Source organism: Pistacia vera, unplaced genomic scaffold, assembly GCF_008641045.1.
Source record: "Pistacia vera cultivar Batoury unplaced genomic scaffold, PisVer_v2 Contig137, whole genome shotgun sequence".
NCBI lineage: Eukaryota > Viridiplantae > Streptophyta > Magnoliopsida > Sapindales > Anacardiaceae > Pistacia > Pistacia vera.
Window position 1 is genome coordinate 561,941 of NW_022195434.1, and position 6,000 is coordinate 567,940.

Here is a 6,000-nt window from a genome sequence, read left to right on the forward strand (position 1 = left end):
AGTTGATTTTGGTCAATCAGGGAAAGGTGCTTAGTATAATTTTGTTTTTAAGAATAAAAAGAAGGGAAAGGGAAACAATAATTCCAAAGGGGAAACAAAAAAATGTTTTCATTGTAATAAAACTGGACAACTTAAGAAGAACTGTTATGAATAGATCAAAAAACAGAAATAAGCAAATACCAAAAGTAATTTAGCATATTTACCAGTGATAGCATTGAGTTTTTTGAAGCTCTTACTGTGTCTAAGTCTGCTTGTGCTAAAGAATGGGTATTAGATTCAGGGTGTTCCTTTCATATGAGTCCAAATAAAGGCTAGTTTCAAGACTTTAAAAAGGATGAGCATGAAACTGTGTTTATGGGAAATAATAATTCTTGTAAGGTTTAGGGAATTGGTAATATAACCTTAAAATTGATGATGGCAAGAAAATCATGTTAACTAAGGTTGGGTATATACCTGAACTGAAAAGAAATTTAATCTCCTTAGGAACTCTTGATTATAAAGCTTGGAATGGATGCATTATAGTGTACAAAAATAGCAATATATTGCTTAAAGGAATAGAAAGAAATGGACTGTATATACTATGTTGTTATTACTATCTTGGTATCTTGAATTCTGCACTTGTTTCTACTAACATTATTGTGACAAAGAAGTGGCATCTTAGAATGGGCCGCATGAGCTAAAATGGAAAGAATATTCTCAGTCAACAGGGTTTATTGGGTAATGATTCTATTTATGCTCTTGAATTTTGTGAGACTTGTATTATGGGTAAGCAACACATATTGAGTTTCACAAAAACAAATCATCTTGCTACTAACTATCTTGAATATCTACATACAGATTTGTGGGGACCTAGAAAGGTTAGGTCACATGGGGGGAATAGTTATTTTTTTTCCGTTGTAGATGACTTAAGTAGGAAGGTTTGGGTTTATCTTTTTAAGTCTAAGGATGAGGCCTTAACAAAGTTTAAAAATTGGAAGCTTTTGGTGGAAAACCAAATTGATAAGAGGGTTAAGGCTTTCAAAATAATAATGGCCTAGAGTTTTGCAACTTTGAATTTGACAAATACTGTAATGACCAAGGAATTCTAAGGCACAGAACTATTAGAAAAACCCCTTAGCAAAATGGTGTGGCTAAAAGGATGAATAGAATTTTACTAGAAAAAAATAGATGCCTTTTGTTCACTTTAGGATTACCAAAAACTTTTTGGGGAGAAGCTTTGAATACTACAACCTATTTAGTAAATAGGAGTCCCTCTAGTGCCATAGATTTTAAGTGTCCATAGGGAAAATGGTCAAATAGGAAGCCTAATTTGAGCCATCTAAGGGTGTTTGACTGTTTGGGTGTAATGCCTATGCGCATACAAATGAAGGAAAATTAGAGCCCAGGTCTATTAGGTGTGTATTCTTGGGGTATCAAGAAGGAACCAAGGGTTACAAGCTTTGGGAAAAAGATGCACAAGGGGTGAGAATTATAGTTAGTAGGGATGTTGTTTTTAATGAAAATCAATTCCCATGTAAATCTACTAACAGTAATGCAGACACTTCCAGTAGTGATCTTTTAGACTATAATCAGATTGACACCACTCAAATTGAGGTGGATCCAATAAGACACCAAACTGAGCTGGTTAATCTCAATGAAGAAACTGAACTAGCAGATGAACCAATGATAACTAATAATGACGAGGGTGCTGAGGTTGAAATAGTAAAAAATGTTGACAGGTCTCAACATGACGAACTTTCACAGTATTAGTTGACAAGAGACAGAGCTAGGAGGAAAATTAGGGCTCTTACCAGATATTATTATGCAGATTTGATTTACATTTCTTTTATTGCTAGGGTTGAGGTTTAGAGATCTGAACTTGATACTTTTGAAGAAGCCACAGAGTTTAAAAGTATCAAATTGCTATTATGAAAAAATAAATATATCAATAATACCTTACAATCTGATAAGGTTAATAGAAAAGAGTAATGGGATTAGAGTCTCATTTCTAAAACCAACGGATACTCGTTACAAAAAGGTCAAATACACAAGCGTTTACTATACAAATCCTTTTATATGATTTTATTCATTAATCTTTTATTATTTGATACGCAATATTTTTATATATAAACTGTGTAGTATTAATTAGAAATGTGTTAAGAAAAAACTTAATATTAAATTAACTCATAGATTGATTTGTAAATAAACCGAAACAAACTTCTTATATTAAGATTGATTTGTGATGATTTGACATATGACAGAAATATAGATTAGGCAGCAGATATTGTATGGGCAAAGTGGTTTAATTTCAAAAGAATGAAATTGATGATTTTGTTTTTTTCTAAATGGAAAGAATCAAATAAAGAATCTTTCCTAGATATTTATCTTCCTAGATAATTCACCGCCAACTTATTTGTAATGCCATATCTACTCAAGTTAAAGATTGTTTTGTAAAAGAACAGAGACAAATTACAGAAGCAATTCAACCATTTATCTTTCGGTTATAAATGAACTGAAACTAAAACCTGTAACTGCTTGTTCGTAAATTTTTTATCCATATACTAGGTCACATAAACATCTAATATGTTATTGATGTTTAATTTTGACATCAATAACTTCGTACGTATAAAGATTATACGTAAGATGATTATGAGAGTTGATTATGGTGCAATGATATATATGTTTGAAGAAAAATAAATAAAGGATTGGCAAAAAAGATTTTTATAGTGGTTCGGATGCAATGAGTAAATCCTTTATCTACTATTATTTTATTATTCTCCGACTATTTTTCTAATATCGTTTGTAAGATGTACAAAGATGGAGTATGTTTTGTTTACAGAGAAAAATAATGGTTGAAGCTGGAATGTATGTCCAACCCTCTCTTCCATGAAGAGAGTTGCTCATTTATATATTTAAGCTCAATGTAATGAGTGTTTTTGCAAGTTGTCTTGACACGTGGGAACCCCTCTTTAATCCTGATCTTAAAATGAGATATGATTGATATAAATGCTCTTAATAACAGCTTAGGTTAGTTTGATTTTGACAACTAATGTTATTTTGTGTTTAAGTACTTGCTTAACCCTAATTAGTGGTATTTACATCAATGTATTTTTGGCATAACATATATAATTCTTGATTATATCCAAATGCCGTGTCAAATATAGATGTAAATCTTGAAAGATGCATACTATGAAGTTTCTTTTCATGCATGGAATTATAATTGATAAAAATGGAGTTGGCATTTGGGAAAAAAAATGGACGATAGCTAGTTAGTTTTACTTCTTTGCGTTGATCATTTTCATTTATTTGCTTTATTTGGTGGTGTGATGCTTTTAGAAACTTGGCCTATCCACACTTTTTGAAGTTACCGTGGGGGCCTGTAAGGTTCTTTTGGCACTAGTCCAATATAGACCAGGTGATGTTTTCATTCTGATCTCAAGGTACTAAATCATTACCTTCTGCAGAAAATTGAAACTCTTTTTTTTGGTCCGGAAAATAATGATTTAAAAAAAGAAGCATTCTCTTAACATACATTTACTGACAAAGTCTAGAGATCAAAGATGAAAATGGAAAACGGTAGGTCACACTTGGTAGGCGGAAGCAGCTGATTTGGAAAACCTACGCGTTTGTAGTCTCGGTTGTCAAATCATCAAAGAAAATACCAAAAGTAACAAAAGCTAAACCACAAAACTCCGTCAATAAACACGCAAAGAAAGTGCAAAACAATGAATTAAAATGATAAATAAGAGAAGCCACATTATATGCTTAAATACATGCAAATAAGAATGAAATTGAGATAGAGAGAGCGAAAGGGGATTCAATTACAGGAAATCCATTAACTAAAACCCCAGCTTCTTTTTCTCCATTTTATTTCTAGAAAACCAAACTACAAAGTAACACACTGAAACCATAAAATGATCATATAGAATTACAAAGTAGGAGATAATTGATAACTTCAAAACCTGGTATTTGGGATAGGTTACATATGTATCCACTCAGAGATGTGGCATGCATAGTAATTTACCCAGGCTTTTATTCTTGATGACCCATTAAACACTAAATATATATCTTAATACACGACTGCCTTCTCACTTTCACTGGTATAATGTTTTTTCTTCTGGAGTAGTTACTTAATTTTTTTTTGGTTTCATTTCATTATTCATCAGCGTCTTTTGCAGCTGTTTCCCTTTGTGCATTGAAGAAACACAGCTGAAACCGGCAGACCAAGGTCATTGTCTTCTGCAAACTTCTTGTGTTAAAGCCATCCTTGACGATGGTACGTTATCACTGTTTGCCTGCGTTCTGCTTGAAGAGAAGGAAAAAAAACCTGTGAATCCAATGTTTGGCCTCGGCATTCATAGTTCACCAACCTTCTGTGATGTAAAACAACACACACACCACACGTGTTATATATATATATATATATTAACCTTGCTATATCAATAATTATTACTCCTTTAAATATCTCTTGGGATTATAAACTACTTACCAAACGTGGCATCGGTTGTGCCAGGAATGTCTGTCACCACCCTGTAAGAATAATCATTAAAGTTGAGAGATTTTACATTGCTCAATCATTTGTATTATGTACAACTTTTCTTCCCAATTTGCAGAAAATACGCTTCACAAAAGAATCCGTCTTGAATAAATTATACGGACGATGCATACTCAGCTATTACTCTTGAAGCATTTCCAAAATTAGGTCATGATTGGTTGACTAATTTAAGCAAAGTTTTATATGCATGCGTCATGAATAGTTGAGTCGTTTTCCGGGAAATAGGGGCACATTGAAAAAAATTCATTCTTATAATTAATTCCTGTTATTAGTTAGTAGTATTTTTTTTGGGTGGGGTTGGAGGGTAGAGAATACCAGTGTAAATGCTCCCTAAGTATGGGTCACTTGGACCAGGAACATCAGGGTCTGTCATGATATTATAGCAAAAAGAAGAAGAGTCTCTTCAATTTCATGAGTAGATGATATAAATAAAGAAGAGAAAAAGAGAATAAGTAAAGTTTACCAATGGGAAGAAAGATCTCATGTCACCCATGAACCTCAAACCTTAGGTTTCAGAGTTACTGAAGATGGAAACAGCTCATGGCCATTGTATACCTGCTTGGAAGAGTTGTAGGTAACTGCAATTTTAACAGTTTGATTAAAGCAATACACAACATCTCCAATCATCTGCCAACTACAAGAGGATCTGATGACATTTTGCTATAGAGAGAGATGATATAGTGATGTATTTTTTTTTTACTTATCTGACATAGAAGTTGAAGCTCCATTTTATAGTGTTGAGAAGCTTCTAGATCCATAGAACCGCAAGGCAAAATGCTTGGTGTGGATTACCAAAATGTCAAATTAACGAGGAATAGTAAGAAAATTAGATGGTGTCATCGTTTTAAAAGATAATTAAGGGCATATATAGCTAGCCTGTGAGAAATCATAGGGTTAAGAATTAGATTCTTATCTTCCTACTACCCTCACGTACTTAATCTAATAATGCATTACCTTAATTAATTTTAAAACTCCCAAATTGCGACATAGATTTGTATTTACAATTAGTTCAAACAAAACCCACAATGTTCAAAGTTCAAGCCAATGGAATTCATCATCTTAAGCCACACTATACAAACAAAGTCATACCAAAAGTCAGATCAAATTAACAGTTAGATATTTATTTATTTGATTCTTGACACAAAAAGTTGTTGATTTCAACCTTATATAAGTTACAAACATATTATATCAATGACTCAATAATAATTGAATGGGGTAACATTCATCCGCCTGATTAAGATGATATATTAAAGAAGTGACCGAAGTTATTGGACCGAGTTATTGTGGGTCCTATATCTCTGTAATTAAATTATGAAATTTAGATTTAAAATGGAAGGGAATTGACAATTTTGATGAAAGTGACAGCTGAAAACATAAATTTTGGAGTAATTATTTTGGGTTTTAGTTGAAAGTCGATGAAATTCAATAACAATATGCCATTTGCGTAGGAAATAAGGAGTATAACA

At 32.5% G+C, this 6,000-nt stretch overlaps 1 pseudogene; it reads right to left on the reverse strand.

The window, feature by feature from the left end:
* Nucleotides 1-4,134: 4,134 nt before the first annotated feature.
* On the reverse strand, nt 4,135-5,262 carry LOC116122745 (annotated as a pseudogene).
* Between the last annotated feature and the right edge of the window lie 738 nt (nt 5,263-6,000).